Source organism: Halichoerus grypus, chromosome 1 (genome assembly GCF_964656455.1).
Source record: "Halichoerus grypus chromosome 1, mHalGry1.hap1.1, whole genome shotgun sequence".
NCBI lineage: Eukaryota > Metazoa > Chordata > Mammalia > Carnivora > Phocidae > Halichoerus > Halichoerus grypus.
The window spans coordinates 132,564,372-132,581,438 of NC_135712.1; the positions used below are offsets into that span (position 1 = coordinate 132,564,372).

At 37.9% G+C, this 17,067-nt stretch overlaps 1 long non-coding RNA gene across 2 annotated transcripts in view; it reads right to left on the reverse strand.

Annotated features, from left to right (window-relative positions):
- Positions 1 to 17,067, reverse strand: part of LOC144381844 (uncharacterized) — a 290,946-nt gene that overhangs the window by 161,333 nt on the left and 112,546 nt on the right. For both annotated transcript variants that reach the window (XR_013447804.1, XR_013447803.1), the window contains exon 2: positions 3,318 to 3,461. This is a non-coding gene — a long non-coding RNA (uncharacterized LOC144381844). The remainder of the gene's footprint in view (positions 1 to 3,317; positions 3,462 to 17,067) is intronic.

Here is a 17,067-nt window from a genome sequence, read left to right on the forward strand (position 1 = left end):
AATACGCAGAATGCTTCTCTTGCCTAGCCTGGGTATGTAGCTAGAGAAGTCTACAACTTTGGCTGAATACTGGAATCAACCGGGGAGTTTTTTAAACTCTCAAAGCCCAGTTCCCAATTAAATCAGAATCTCTGGAGGTAGAACCCAGCAGTAGTGTTTTCATGACTACAGGTGATTTTAATATGCAGCCGCAGCTGAAACTCCTGAGCCTGTGCATTGACATAAGCCAGGGTTTAAAACAGAGGTTCTTTGTCTTTGGCATAGATAGGAATAACCTAGGGACCTTTTTGCCCCCATAAACCACATGCATGCTCCCAACTCCTGACTCAGCAAGGGTGAGAAGGATCTTCACATGTGTGTTCTGAAAAAGCTCACTAGAGGATTCTGCTGGATGCCAAAATTTGAGCACCACACCTTTAGAGAAAGGATAGTCAGTTTGGCAAATACTCAAGAGCACCTAAAGGCCGAGAATAGAGATGAGAAAAGAACTCTATCTTCCATCATGAGCCATGAAACCATCACTGCCAGAGAGACACTGTGCAAGAACGAAGATAGAAGTTGCCATAAGACAAATGATTAAAAGCATCTCTTCATTCAGAGAAGTGGTGTGTTTATCTCTCCAGACACATGACTTGTTTCCTGGGAAATACATCAAGAGATGAGACCACCTATTGGGCTTCAAGTGTAAACCTAATAGTTGATCATCTACATGTCTTGACTTATCTACATGTCTCTCAGCCAGTGGTAAGAAGAACCCCCAAGTCCTACAATGAGGGCTTCTGGGCACTCTTACTCATATTGAGGCTATATTATGCATCACCTGCTCCTGCACTGCTGACTGTGAGCCTTGTTCTTTCTTTAATTAAATCCCTTGAGTGAAAGGATCTTTCCTATCAAACAAATTCTGGAATGCTCTGCAGAGGTAAGCAGATTAAAGAAAAGAAAAATAGGGTCAGCCAATTATTTGTTAAGGGAGTGGGAAGCAAGAGCTATCATGTACTACACTCTTTTCAAAAGAACGTGAATCAAGGACGTAAAAATTTCCTAATAGTCCTCTGCATTGTCTTCTCCACAAGGCAAAAAAGACTTTTATAATTTTTTTCAAAGTCTTTGAAGACAGAATCAATGAGCTTCACTGCAGCACAGAGACAAGAGTTTCTCAGACTGTCAAAAAAAAGAAAGAAGTCAGCATTCATTAGTATTAAATCGAGCGTTTTCTCTTATCAAAGTCAGTATGCATTCTCTTGTCTTTATAATACTGCATTTATTACCTTGTCTACTTTGCTCTTATTAAGTAAATGAAAGTGCTTGCAGACCCAAAAGTTACTTTGTTTTTATATAGTTTGTTCTTGATTTCTTTTTTTTTTTCTCATGGAAAATGACTGAGGGTGTGTTGCGTTGCTCTTATTATTATTTATAATAATTATTAATGAAATTTAACTTTCACATGTCTTTATATAGTACCATTTAATCAAGCTGCTTTGCCAGTTTTTTTTATGCTTTGCTAGTTTTAAGACAAATAGTCTTATGCTCAGAAGCTGTGAGCCTGTCCCACACTAGAACAATTCATGATTCTATGACGCTTGTCACTTGCGCACATTTCCTCAAAAGAAAGAGCTGTGTCTTGCTGACTGACCTCACATGCACTTCTGTCTACTTCAAAGGCCTTCTATTTCTAATGTCAGTAATTAATATTTGCCCCACTTAAGAAGGATTTGTGTTGGGGAGGGGACAGCAGCCTCTGTAACCCTAAGAACTCTGGTGAGAGTGGCTGTCATTACTCTGCTACTGCAAAGGTATAAATAGGACCTAAACAGGGAAAAGGAGGAAAAAGAAATGTATACTGACTTTAATAAGAAGAAACAATTTAATACTAATGAATGCCAATTTCTTTTTTTAACAGTCTGATTAAAAAGTAGCAAAAGTAATAAATGCAATTATTTATTTATTTATTTATTTATTTATTTATAAATGCTAATATTTATTAAACAATGGTGACAGGCTGGCATCTTGTTAAATCTTTTCCTTGAGCTACCTTTCTTTTTTAATTTTATTTTATTATGTTATGTTAATCACCATACATTACATCATTAATTTTTGATGTAGTGTTCCATGATTCATTGTTTGTGTATAACACCCATTGCTCCATTCAGTACATGCCCTTTTTAATACCCATCACCAGGCTAACCCAACCCCCCATCCCCCTCCCCTCTAGAACCTTCAGTTTGTTTCTCAGAGTCCATAGTCTCTCATGGTTCGTGTCCCCATCCATGAGCTACCTTTATCTTAGTTCTTTATCTTCCAATAATTTTATAAAATAGGAAGCATTGTTATCCCCATTATAGAGCAGAAAACTGAGTCTTAAAGAGATTTAGTGACTTATTTAAGGTTACACATGAACCACAAACCCTCTTTTAATTCCCATGGAACATTAAGGATATACATTCCAATCATTTTCTAAACCTAGAGTTGATTTGCTTTCAGTCTGTTTGGGGTATAAATATGCAGCATTTGATGGCTAGTGGATAAACTCAAAAAAGTTTTGCAGGATACCTGCTCTGTATTCAACAATGTGATAAATATGATAAAAGAAACATAAGCAAAGGTCCTTGCCTTTGGAAATTTCACAATCTAATTGGTGAAATGAGACACATTCATATGAAGTAATTCATAAATGAGAAAAGCATGTCATAAAATGATAATCATGTGAAAGAAATAATACTGTGATAAAGGTGTTGAAAATAACTATAAGATGAATTGTATATTTGTTCATTTATCAAATATTAATTCAATACTTGTCAGGTATTGTGAGATTTCAAAGAGGAATCAGATATGACCTCTGTCCCCTAGTCTATAAACTTATCTAGTTTAGGAAAATATAAACCTATGAACAAAAATAAATATAGTACAAACCAAACATGATATGTCTGAGAAGAATATATGATATGGAAAATCAGAGAAGTTTTTATAAAAGAGGTGCCAAATAAGCTTATCTTAAGGGCCAAGGAGAGTTTCAATGAGTGAAGAGATGTCCAGAAAGAAAATTACACATGTGAGCCTGTGTGTGCATACATATAAGTATGCATACATTTTTAAAAATTAAGAAAGAAATGCATAAAACTTAACTGGTTATTTATGGGTGGGAGAACCACAGGGGACTTTTCTTTACTTCTTGACAAAATTCTGAATTTTCCAAGTTCTTGACAGTACACGTGCTTTTCTTCATAATCAGAAATTATTTCAAAGCCTTTTGCACACCCTTGGTAATAACAGATAAAGCTGAAACAAAAACCAGACAAAGCAGATATCCTTCTTACCTTGTTTAAGGGAGGAATGAGGCACCATGGGAATGGAAATGCATGGGTTGAACTTCCTTCTCCATCCAAAGTTGAGGTAGGTATAGTTCTTAACTCTATTATTACTGGCCCCATATCAAAGGAACTAATGTCTTCTGTGTTGAGCTGTAAATAGAAAGTGTAATCCTGAGACCTTTCCAAGGCCTACATCCTGTTGTATAACCTCTTTCAAAATTGATTTCTACTTACCCCCAGTTATTCTGTATTATCGGCAACCTAGCAAAAGCCCTCAATGACCTGTGTCTTAGTCCAAGTACCCTAGAAAACAAGCTTGAGACAAGTTTTAAATGTTGAGAGATATAATCCCCAAACAGTAAGAGAGAAAAAGATGGGAAGTAAATATAAGGTGATATATTACCATGCCAGCCATTGCTTCACAAGTCACAAAGAGACATAGCTGGTCACTCAGCTGTATAAACATCTCCAAACAAGATGCATAGAAAACTATGTTTTGGTACCACCCATGAAAAGGAAGGAGGAAGAGGAATATATCTGATGGCTCCCCATCCTCACCTCCTGTCTCCCATTTGGTCAGAGTTTCCCCATAGAAAATCAACTCTTCTGCTCTTCCAGTTTACATTATTTGGTCACTTTTGACATTGCTGGGGAAGCCGGGTCCCATGCCCTGTGGCATGGAATCTGTTCTGAGTCTAGTGAAAAAGAAAGGAACCAGGGTCCATGGATCAGACTGGTCCAGGTTCACACCATGGTGGATGCCATGGAGTCATTCTAGCTGAAGAAGTTCTGATGGTGTTGGCAACTGGCTTCCCACGAGCCAGTGGCTGAAGTCCCATAGACGTGATTCTGAGAAAATCTAAGATACTGCTTAATATGTGTCCAATACAGCTTGTTATCTTAGCCTGGGATTTCTCTGGTAAAGCAGATCCTGAGACAGGGCCCATATGCAGGGAGTTATTTTGGGATGTGATTTGGGCAACAGGAATGGAGAGGCAGAAAAGGGAGTGAAACAGAAAAGGAGAAAGCCAGTGTAAGTGTTCCTCTTGGTTCAGTCACCACTGTGTGCACCTGCTGGATCAGTCCTGCTAGGACCTTCTGAGAAGCCGTGTAGACCATGCCTCAGAGTTGAACACCTCAGGGACAAAGAGGGAGCATCTATTCCCTGGCTCCCATTCTCTGTTGGTCAGGTGTTGCCCATAGGATGCTAACTCCCTTGTACTTTCAGGTTGCCCATTATAGAAATACTGGGTGGATTCCCACAAGCTTCCCAGGCAACAGGGTCAGAAAACCCCATGGCAGAAGGTTGAAGATATGTGCTGTGACTGAGGGGAGGTCACACCACACAAAGTTGGTTGTGATAGGAAGGACTGGGGTAAAATGTGGGCCAGGAGGCTATGAGGAAGAGTACACACCTGTCAACAAGCATTTCAACAATAGGATCATTCCTTATTTTTACTTTCAAGAACTGGTTAGATTTTTCATTGTCAATTGTCAATTTTTATTATTGGGATATTTATTATGTAATTCTATAAATAGGGTATTTGCATCTTGACTGAAATTAAGCCATAAAAAAACATAAGTGTGTTAATTAGGTTTATATTAAGGTAGTTAAATAGGGAAAGTATTTTTCTTTCTCTTTCCTCTGAAAGAAGAATCTGGGGAAGAAGAAAACTTACTTTTACTGTACTAAATGCTATTCCCTGTGCTAAGCACTTTGGACTATCTTAACTTTCCATAAACTCTATGAGAAAGCATTGTAATCCAGATGAGACTTTTTGCACCTCAGAGATTTCAGTTTCCTAGGCCTGGCACCTCTTTCACAGCATGCTCAGCAAAAACTCACTCCCTCAAATTCCTATAACTTCCAACTTTACTTCTGTAGGGTTTCCTCTGTCTCAGCCCCTTCATCTGGGAGTAACACCTTAGTAAGTTTCATTCTTGTAGAGCACACAGAAATCAGTCCTTTGGCTGTGAACCCCCAAAAATCCAATCACATTCATGTTTTTCAGGAGTACAATTTGGGTTTTCAAAGCATGAGGAATAATGGAAAGAGATCACATCCATCACCACCCATCTTCCTGCTTCTCTCTGAATCCCCTCATACCCTGACCCTCTTCCAGAAGCCTGCTCAGGATACATGACCATCTGACTACACATGGCTCTGAGAATAGGAAGGGTAATAGGAAGGGTAACGTTCTGGCTCTGGCTGTCATTGGGAGCTGCCTGATTGAGTTTGTAAGGCTTCCCCATCTCCACCAGGACACTGCTGAATAAAATTGCATCATTTCCACAACATTAATTCGGCCAAGAAAGCACATATTAACTATCTACTCTATTATGCATCAAGCTCTGTGCTAAGAACCAGAAATTATGGGCACCGTCCATGCCCACGTGGTAGTCAGAGTTTTGTGGAAGAGACAAACATAATCATTATTCAAAGTGATAAGTTTAGTAACATAAACACTGTCAAGTAACAGAAGAAATGATTGAGGCAGCCAGCAAGGCTTCAAAGAGGGATAATGCCTAACTCATATTTTAAAGGATGAAGGTGAGTTTATCATACGGAGAAAAGATGGAAAGATGTTCTAGAGGCCACATAATTTATAAGGTAACACAGGTAGGAAGTCCCATGATATGTTTGGAATTAACATAGTTTTAAACTGATAGATGCAGGGCGCCTGGGTGGCTCAGTTGGTTAAGCGACTGCCTTCGGCTCAGGTCATGATCCTGGAGTCCCGGGATCGAGTCCCGCATCGGGCTCCCTGCTCGGCAGGGAGTCTGCTTCTCCCTCTGACCCTCCTCCCTCTCATGCTCTCTGTCTCTCATTCTCTCTCTCGCAAATAAATAAATAAAATCTTTAAAAAAAAAAAAAAAACTGATAGATGCAAAGAATAAAGAATAAAGAATAAAAAGAATAAAAAGAAAGAAGTGTGAAATTAATTTGAATAGATGGCCAGATGATGAAGTTTGGAGTCATGCTAAGGAATTTGGACTTCTCCTATGGATGGTGAGAGCTGGTGAAAGTTTTGAAACAGCACCATGACATGGCTAATTTTATATCACTCTGGTTACCACCGGCGGGGGTGGGGTGTGTGGAGGGGAATCAGAGACCAGTGAGAACAAGGGTAGGAAGACCCATTAGGGCTCCACTGCAATAGCCCAAGTGAAAAAGGATTAGGCCCTAAACCCAGGCAGCAACATTGAGTATGAGGATGAAAAATAGGTTTTAGAACTAGTTAGGAATTGAAACTGACAGAATTTTGAGACAAGGGATGTAGAGGGTAAGGGAGAAGTTAAAGTCAAGAATGATATCCTGATGTCTGGATGAGTGATAAAATGAGTAGTAAGGCCACCAACCAACAAAGGAAATAAAGGACAAATGAGGTTTATGGTGAGTGGTAGAAAAGGAGTTTAATTTCAGGCAAACTGAATTTGAGTTGCCTGTAGAACATTATATTGGCTAGCTATTTATGCAGAACAACTCCAAAACTTATTTGTTTAAAAAAACTTATTATCACTCATGTATCTATAAGCTAACAGGTTCAGCTGGGCAACTTTGCTTTAAAATACTGTGATGGAGGGGCACCTGGGTGGCTCAGTCGTTAAACGTCTGCCTTCGGCTCAGGTCATGATCCCAGAGTCCTGGGATCGAGCCCTGCACCGGGCTCCCTGCTCTGCGGGAAGCCTGCTTCTCCCTCTCCCACTCCCCCTGCTTGTGTTCCCTCTCTCGCTGTGTCTTTCTCTGTCAAATAAATAAATAAAATCTTTAAAAAAAATAAAAAAAATACTGTGATGGATGGGTCTGCTTCTCATTACATGTCTTGGATTTGATGGGGATTCTCTACTCCATTCTTCATTCATTCTCCTTGAAACAGCACCATGACATGGCTAATTTTATATCTAAACAGCACCATGACATGGCTAATTTTATATCTAAACAGCACCATGACATGGCTAATTTTATATCTAACCAGCAGGCTAGCCATGGGGTTCTGTGTGTGTGTGGAGGTGGGAGAGAGCAGGTAGAAATAGACAAAGGCTCTTAAGACTTGAGCTCAGAACTGTCATTCTATTACTTCCACCCATATGTCAATAGTCCATGCAAGGCATACCACATGGCCAACCCCAAAGTCAAAGAATGGGTTATCCATCATCTACAAATCAGCTCTGGTAAGGATATAGATGCAGACAAAGGTGAAATTTTCAGTCAATAATATGTTGGCTGAAACACACCAGTAAAGATTTTAGGAAGGCAGTTGGATACATATGAAACAGAAGCTTGCAAGAAAAATTAGGGCTCAAAGTTATAGATTTGGGTTTCATTAGGGTATAACTAATAATTAAAGTGATTATATGTAGTACATATAGTGATAAGAAAGATAGGCTAAAGACAGAACCCTAGGAATAACCAACATTTATGAGAAATCCCCTGAAGGAAATTGGAAAAATAATGGTCACAAGGGTTGAAGGAGACACAGGAAGCTTTGTTGTTAAAGAAGCCAAATGCGTGGAGACTTTCAAGAAAGACACAGTAGTTAAAATTATATTACATCTAGTAGTAATAATAAAATATTTATTGTTTACTAAGAACCAAGTGTTATTTTAAAATACAGATTTGAGCCCCACCCCAAACATGTGGTAGCAGAATCTTCATTTTAGCAAAATCCCTAAGTGAATTTTTGCACATTAAAGTTTGAAAAACATTATAATAATCTTGCCCTGCTTCTTCTATGTCGCCTACTTATAAGGACAAAATGAAGTATGTAACATTACTATCTCCATTTTGCTGATATAGAAATTGAGGTGGAAAAAAGTAATTTGTGCAAATTCACTTAGCAACTTAAAACAGACTCCAGAACCCATACTCTGAACATTGATACCATACTGTGTGTGTCTTTAGAGTGTCAAATGCCCACTTTTCAGTCTTTGAAAAATTAATACTAAAAAATATTCATTTTTACCCTGATCTCTCCAACTTCCTGTACTTGTACACTGCACTGCAGTCACTGCAATAATGATTCCTTCACACATTTGGTTCACCCAAAGCCTTCCCCCAAGAGCATGGGTTTTGAACTAAGGCTTGAGTTAGGAAGATTGCTTATCTTCTATAGTTTAGTAAATGACAGAGTAAGAAAACAACAAAAGAGTAAAATACGTGAATCATCTACCATTTTCCTTTCTGATTGATGTGAATTTCAAACATAGACTTGACAAGTAGAAATCAACATCTGGTAAATACCAGGAAGCTGCTGTTTCTTTTGGGAGACTGTGCTTGCTAGAATAGCTAACAAGTTGAACATACCTTGTCTACCAAATTCAATTCAATTGTACTCTATATGGACTTGGCTAGATCTTTTCACAAAATCAAAGCCTTTGACAAATTCGTAAATTTGATCTACATGATATGAGTTCACTCAAAGTATACTTAAAAAGAAGATAAAATTTTATCCTGTGCTATAATTAAAACTATGTAAATAGTACTTGGTATAGATGGGCAAAAATTGATAGAAACTATGGAAAATGAAGATCAATTATTGAGAAGTCTTTTTCATTTATAAAATTTCTGTTATTATTTCATAGATAATGTTCATTCAGTACATTAACCCTCTTTTTGTGTGTATGGTTTTGAATCTACTCCATGACCTTTTCCCTCCCCTTTGAATTGAAAAAACTTCTAAAGACAAGAAATATTAGTATGATTTATTATTTATCATGTAAGGAAATTTTGTCTAAAATAGTCCTTATTTTTTTTATTAAAAGAATCAGTAATAATTCTTAAAGACTAAGCCAACCATAAAAGTTGCATATACTAGGTCTTCGTTACACCAAGTATAACCCCAGACCAGGGAGTTTGTTAAAATACAGATCTTGACGGTTGCCTGGGGACTCAGTTGGTTGAGCGTCTGCCTTTGGCTCAGGTCATGATCCCCGGGGTCCTGGGATCAAGCCCTGTCTCAGGCTTGCTGCTCAGCAAGAGTCTGCTTCCTCTGCTTCTCCCTCTGCCACTCCCTGGCTCATTCTCTCTCTCTCTCTCTCTCTCTTTGCTCATTCTCTCTCTCTCTAAAATAAATAAAATCTTTTTAAAAAATAAAAAATAAAATACAGATTCTTGAGCCCACCCCAAAAATGTGGTATCAGAACCTTCATTTTAGCAAAATCCCTAAGTGAATTTTTGCACATTAAAGTTTGAAAAACATTGTAATACATGACAATCTCTCTTTACCAAACTTATATTTTCTACATCCTTATTCTTACAAAGTTGTGTTTTTATTCCTACATAATTCCTCTAGTTCATTCCAATGTATTCCCTACATTCTCCTGTATAGCTGGGGGGAAAAATTCAATAACATAAAACAAAATCATCTTCATTATTCTATCTAGATCTTTACCTACATCCAGCTTGAGAAGTTTATTGAGTCAAGGATGCTACTCTGAATGTTGTTATTTTGTGTTCTCATCTTACTTTTCCTTGCAGACAATGCCTTTGTTCAAGGCAAGGAGTGCGCTGTATTGATCTTTGTAGCCCTAGAAGCTACCTCTGGCACACAGAAGGTAACAAATAATATTTTCTGAATAAATAAATGACTATTTTTCCTTGCATGTATTTATTTTTTTAAATTAACTTTCTTGTAAGATTTCAGAACCCTGGGAAGTAGATCTCTTGTCTTACCCATCTTTGTTTACTCTTCCTATCATCTAGCAGAGTACCTTGTGTTTAGTAGGTGCTTCATAAATGTTTACTAAATTGGATTGAATTGGTCATTGGGTATGAAAAACAACAGAACATTTACTAAATTAGAAGATTTAATCTGAGAGTGAAGTTGAACCTGTAAGCAGGATGGAGAAAGCATCAATGAGAACACAGTAATTACTATCATTAAAATGTAATAGGATAAAATCCTGCCTGAGGGAAGAGAAAAGTAAGGGACATTAATTTTTTAGTAACTCAGTGAGTTCAGGATTATTTTTTGACTCTGATGTGTTTCGATACTTATGCAAGTGAGACGAACTCAACTTCTTAAAAGACAGTGTGATACTGTGAAAACATCCATAGGCATTTTCCTTTCTGTGTAAAATGGGAGCAATGATAATACATCATTTATAGGATGGTATGAGGATCAAACAAGACTCTATAGTTAAAGGGCTCAACACAGTTCATAACACATATTAGGTGTTGAATAAATGTTAGTTTCCTTCTTCTTCATTGAATTAAATCTAATGCACTGTTCATTCAATTATTCATTCCCTATATAGTGGAGATCTACTCTGGGATCAGGAAAGGTTTCAAAGAGGAATGACACTTGTTTTGAGCCTGGAAGGACACAGAAGATTTTAATACACAGAGAAAAAGAAAGGGAATTCAGGTTGAGAAACAACATGAAGAATAGTGCAGAGTTAGGTGTGTTTAGAATACCACCTAAATTAAAAAATAGTAATAGAATTTGAAACTGAAAAACCAATAGATGAGGACAAGAAGATGGGTAGGTTTGAATGTCAAAATGAATATTTGGGTTTGCATGCTGTATGCTGGTAGAAACAACTGGAGAATTCTGGCATCAATTGTGGCTGTCTTCTAAACTTTTTCTCACCTCACTCTCCACAGTTTTCTCTAGATGATGTCATCTACCCCTATGTCACTGTGATAGCCTGTACGATCTAAATCTACATCTTCAGCCTAGACCCCTTCCCTGAGTTCACATCCATGAATTCATACCATGCAACTGCCTGAGGACATCTCCCTGCAGAAATATCACAGACAAACTTTCAGCTGACGGTGCAAAAATCAAACATGTATCTGCCCCAACTGTTTCTATATCAGATTAATTCCACTATCATCCACCCAGTTCTTTAAATCCAATACTTGGAGTCCACCCTTGACTTTTCCCTCTCCCTCACCATCTATATCCAATCATCTATATTCAATCTAGAATCAAATTCCTAAACACTTCTTGAATCTTCCTGTTTCTCTAATCCTAGCTCAATCAACTTTAGCACAAGTCAATGTTATCTGTCACATGGATGAATATAACAGCCTAACTGGTCCTCCACTTCTGCTTTTGCCCCCTGTCCAATTTATTCTCCACACAAAAACAAAGGTGACTTTTTAAAAAATGGCAATCTGTGCACATTGCTCCCCTGTTTGAAATCCTTCAATGTCTTCCCTATCACAGATGAGTAAAATTATAATTCCTTAAAGTGGATTGCAAGGCCCTGGATAGTTTGGACCATGCTCATCTTCATATTTATTTCTTGCTATTTTTTTCCCTTTGATTACCACACCCCAGTTCAACACTCCTAAAGTCATGGTCTTTACATATGCAATCTCCTCTTCTTGAAAGTTCCCCTCTCTTTTGCCCCACCAGAGTGGCCAACACTACCCCTGGTAGTAGTGCATCAAGTGTATAATGTCTGGTGCAATGTCTGTCCTCCTGAGAAGACTGCACAAAAGCAATCTCAACCATCTGTGCCAGTGCCTAGATAATGCCTGGGAAATAGTAGCTGCTCAATAAAGACATAAGTAAAGAAGAGTGGCACTGTCAGAGCTGTGTGGAATCCCTCTGATGTCAGAACAAAAGTTGTCCTGGTTATCAAGTTAGATGAGTGCCAGGCCCAAACTGGATAACCAGGAAAAAGAAACAGATATGGTAAAAACTAGTGATGTCCACATCAATATTCTGCAACTAAAATGAAAACCCACCACATTCTATCTTTGTATAAATATGTGAAATGGAACTTAGAAGTATTGCCCTACACCTGGACCTGCTTAGAAGGCACTGATGACTGTGACAGCTCTTCATGATTCTGTAACCTTCACCATTCTCTCTGAGAAAGGGGCCTACACTTCAGGACTTTACAAGTCTATTCAATCTATAAAAATTGCTTATAAGTCTCATTAACTGCCTTAGAAAATGGCCCAGAGAAGATTTCAAAAGGCTTTTTAATCTACCTCAAGAGAGAAACTGATTACTTGTCCTTCTAAAATATCTACACTATTTCTTGTATTACACTTGATGTGAGTAAAACTCGAGGGAAATATCTAGTAATGTAAAATAAACCCAACAGTATTGTTCAGTATTGCTACTTGTTCACAGCTAGTTTTGAAAGTTTATTGAAGATGATACAAGTGGAAAGATATTCCATGCTCATGGATTGGAAGAACAAATATTGTTAAAATGTCCATAATGCCCAAAGCAATCTACAGATTTAATGCAATCCCTATCAAAATACCAACAAAATTTTTCATTGAACTAGAACAAATAATCCTAAAATTTGTATGGAACCACAAAAGACCCCAAATAACCAAAACAATCTTGAAAAAGAAAAACAAAGCTGGATGTATCACAATTCCAGATTTTAAGTTATACTACAAAGCTGTAGTAATCAAAACAGTATGGTACTGGCACAAAAAATAGACACATAGATCAATGGAACAGGATAGAAAGTCCAGAAACAAATCCATGATTATATGGTTAATTAATCTTGACAAAAGAGGTAAGAATAAGCAATGGGAGGGCGCCTGGGTGGCTCAGTTGGTTAAGCGACTGCCTTCGGCTCAGGTCATGATCCTGGAGTCCCGGGATCGAGTCCCACATCGGGCTCCCTGCTCAGCAGGGAGTCTGCTTCTCCCTCTGACCCTCCCCCCTCTCGTGCTCTCTCTTTCTCATTCTCTCTCTCAAATAAATAAATAAAATCTTAAAAAAAAAAAAAGAATAAGCAATGGGAAAAAGTCTCTTCAACAAATGTTTTTGGGAAAATTAAATGGCTACATGCAAAAGAATGAAACGAGACCACTTTCTTACACTATACACAAAAATAAACTCAAAATTGATTAAAGACCTAAATGTGAGACCTAAAACCATAAAAATCCTAGAAGAGAGCACAGGCAGTAATGTCTCTGATATGGCTGTAGCAATATTTCTCTCTATTCCGGAGGCAAAGGAATCAAAAGCAAAAATAAACTATTGGGACTACATCAAAATAAAAAGTTTCTGCACAGCAAAGGAAACAGTCAACAAAACTATAAGACAACCTACTAAATGGGAGAAGATATTTGCAAATGATATATCTGATAAAAGGTTAGTATCCAAAATGTATAAAGAACTTATAAAACTCAACACCCCAAAAATGAATAATCTAATTAAAAAATGGGCAGAAGACATAAACAGACATTTCTCCAAAAAAGATACAGATAGCCAACAGACACATGAAAAGATGCTCAACATCACTTATCATCAGGAAAATGGAAATCAAAACCACTATGAGCTATCATCTCACAGCTGCCAGAATGGCTAAAATTAACAACACAAGAAAAAACAGGTGTTGGTGAGTATGTGGAGAAAAAGTAACACTTGTGCATTGTTGATGGGAATGCAAACTGATGAAGCCACTGTGGAATACAGTATGGAGGTTCCTCAAAAAATTAAAAATAGAACAGCCCTACAATCCAGCTATTGCACTACTAGATTTTTACCCAAAGAATACAAAAACACTAATTTGAAAGGATATATGCACCCCCATGTTTATTGTAGCATTATTTACAATAACCAAATTATGGAAACAGCTTGGGTGTCCATCAATAGATGAGTGGATAAAGAAGAGGTGGTATATATACATAACAAAATATTATTCAGCCAAACAAAGAATGAAGTCTTGTCATTTGCAATGACAAAAACGTGGATAGAGCTAGAGAATATTATGCTAAGCAAAGTAAGTCAGTCAGAGAAAGACACCATATGATTTCATTCATATGTGGAAGTTAAGAAACAAAACAAATAAACAAAGAAAAGAGAAAGTGAGACACCAAGAAACAGATTCTTGACTATAGAAAACAAATTGGTGGTTACTAGAAGGGAGGGAGGTGGGGGGATGGGGGAAATAGGGGTTGGAGATTAAAGAGTACACTTAATCATGATGAGCACTGAGTAATATATACTGTTGAATATATTGTATACCTGAAACTAATGTAACACTGTATGTTAAGTATACTGAAATTAAAATTTAAAAAAACTTTTTAGTGCGCCTAGGTGGCTCAGTTGGTTAAGCGACTGCCTTCAGCTCAGGTCATGGTCCTGGAGTCCCAGGATCGAGTCCCACATCGGGCTCCCTACTCAGCGGGGAGTCTGCTTCTCCCTCTGATCCTCTTCCCTCTCGTGCTCTCTGTCTCTCATTCTCTCTCTCTCAAATAAATAAATAAAATCTTTAAAAAAAATAAAATAAAATAAAAAAATAAAAAAAATAAAAAAACTTTTTAAAAAAGAAAGTTTATTTGTTGCAGGAATATTTTTTGGTGGGTATCTTTGCAACTATGAGCACTGATTACTCAGTGAATATATTATTATGATAGTTAAAGGGAAAAGGCATATCATTGAATAAGCTTTTGGTCAAATCCCAGCATGCTAAGAATTTGCTGATAAGCTATTTTAAAATTATTTCAGGGCTTTAATCTTGTATGGCTGAATATATTCCTAAAAATATCCAGATAATAAGATCTTCATTCCTATCCATTGCTCTGGACCCATCACTAAAGAAATGCGTTCTTTAAACCAGGAAAAAAGGAAACAAAAACTTTTAGAATTCTGTGAATTAGGTTTGAAGGTAGGGGTGGTGTTTAGCAAAGATTTATCCAGCGACCAAGTCATTTTTCTGCTCTAGTTGCTTGTCTTATTTTCAAAAGCGAAAGATCAGTCAGATGATCATTAAGGTCTCCTGCTCTTGGAAATATATCTCACAGTCTAAAAACAGAGTTACTCGAAAGATAGCAGAGGGATAAGAGACCTTAGTTTCATCTGGTCCCAGGAATTCAGCTAGATAGCTATCAAATCATTCTGAACACCTGCGAACTCAACCAGCGATCTAAGAAAATAGCTGCAACTCTACAAATAGAAAAGCGACCACTTTCTGCAAGGCAGGAGGTGCGGAGAAGTGAATCTGAGGCAATATATGGGAAGGTAAACTGTGGGGGGAGGGAGTCTCCATAAGCCGGCTACCAGAAAGTGATATAGCAGCGGAGTGCAAAATCAGAACTTTTAGAAGTCTGCTCTGGTGAGGGCCTTCCCTGTCTGAAAGGCATTCAGACAGCGAAGCTGGGGCGGATTCCTTGGTGGGACAGTGTGGTCTCAGCAACCCCGGGTTCACAGAAAGACCAGGAATGCCTGAGTGCTACAGAGCTCCCAGGCATCAGAGCAGGGAAGCCAGCTGCAATCAGTGAGCCCAGGAGTGGGCTTTTAGCTCAGGGTTGCCACAAACTGTTGCACAGTCAGGTGACAATGCAGAGCACTAGGAAATTTTTTACCTCCTTGATTCACGTTCTTTTAAAAAGAGGTACATGATAGCTCTTGCTTCCCATTCCCATAACAAATAGTTGGTGGACCCTATTTTTCTTTTCTTTGATCTGCTTATCTCTTTATGGAAAACCCAAAAGACTCCATCTCAAAATTATTAGAACTCATACAAGAATTCAGCAAAGTGGCAGGATATAAAATCAATGCACAGAAATCAGTTGTGTTTCTATACACTAACAATGAGAGAGAAGAAAGAGAAATTAAGGAGTCGATCCCATTTACAATTGCACCCAGAGCCATAAGATACCTAGGAATAAACCTAACCAAAGAGGCAAAGAATCTGTACTCAGAAAATTATAGAACACTCATGAAAGAAATTGAGGAAAACACAAAGAAATGGAAAAATGTTCCATGCTCATGGATTAGAAAAACAAATATTGCTAAAATGTCTATGCTACCTAGAGCAATCTACACATTTAATGCAATCCCTATCAAAATACCATCTACTTTTTTCACAGAGCTGGAACAAATAATCCTAAAATTTGTATGGAACCAGAAAAGACCCTAAATAGCCAAAGGAATGTTGAAAAAGAAAACCAAAGCTGGCGGCATCACAATTCTGGATTTCAAGCTCTATTACAAAACTATAATCATCAAGACAGTATGGTACTGACACAAAAACAGACACGTAGAGCAATGGAACAGAATAGAGAGCCCAGAAATGGACCCTCAACTCTATGGTCAACTAATCCCGACAAAGCAGGAAAGAATATCCAATGGAAAAAAAGACAGTCTCTTCAACAAATGGTGTTGGGAAAATTGGACAGCCACAGGCAGAAGAATGAAACTGGACTATTTCCTTACACCATACAAAAAAAAGACTCAAAACGGATGAAAGACGTAAATGTGAGACAGGAATCCATCAAAATCTTAGAGGAGGACACAGGCGGCAACCTCTGTGACCTCAGCCCACAGCAACTTCTTGCTAGACACATCTCCAAAGGCAAGGGAGACAAAGGCAAAAATGAACTATTGGGACTTCATCAAGATAAAAAGCTTTTGCACAGCAAAGGAAACAGTCAGACAACCAACAGAATGGGAGAAGATATTTGCAAATGACATATCAGATACAGGGCTAGTATCCAAAATCTATAAAGAACTTATCAAACTCAACACCCAAAGAACAAATAATCCAATCAAGAAATGGGCAGAAGACATGAAGAGACATTTCTCCAAAGAAGACATCCAAATGGCCAACAGACACATTAAAAAATTCTCCACATCACTTGGCATCAGGGAAATACAAATCAAAGCCACAATGAGATACCACATCACACCAGTCAGAATGGCTAAAATTAACAAGTCAGAAAACAACAGATGTTGGTGAGGATGCAGAGAAAGGGGAACCCTCCTACATTGTTGGTGGGAATGTAAGCTGGTGCAGCCACTCTGGAGAACAGAATGGAGGTTCT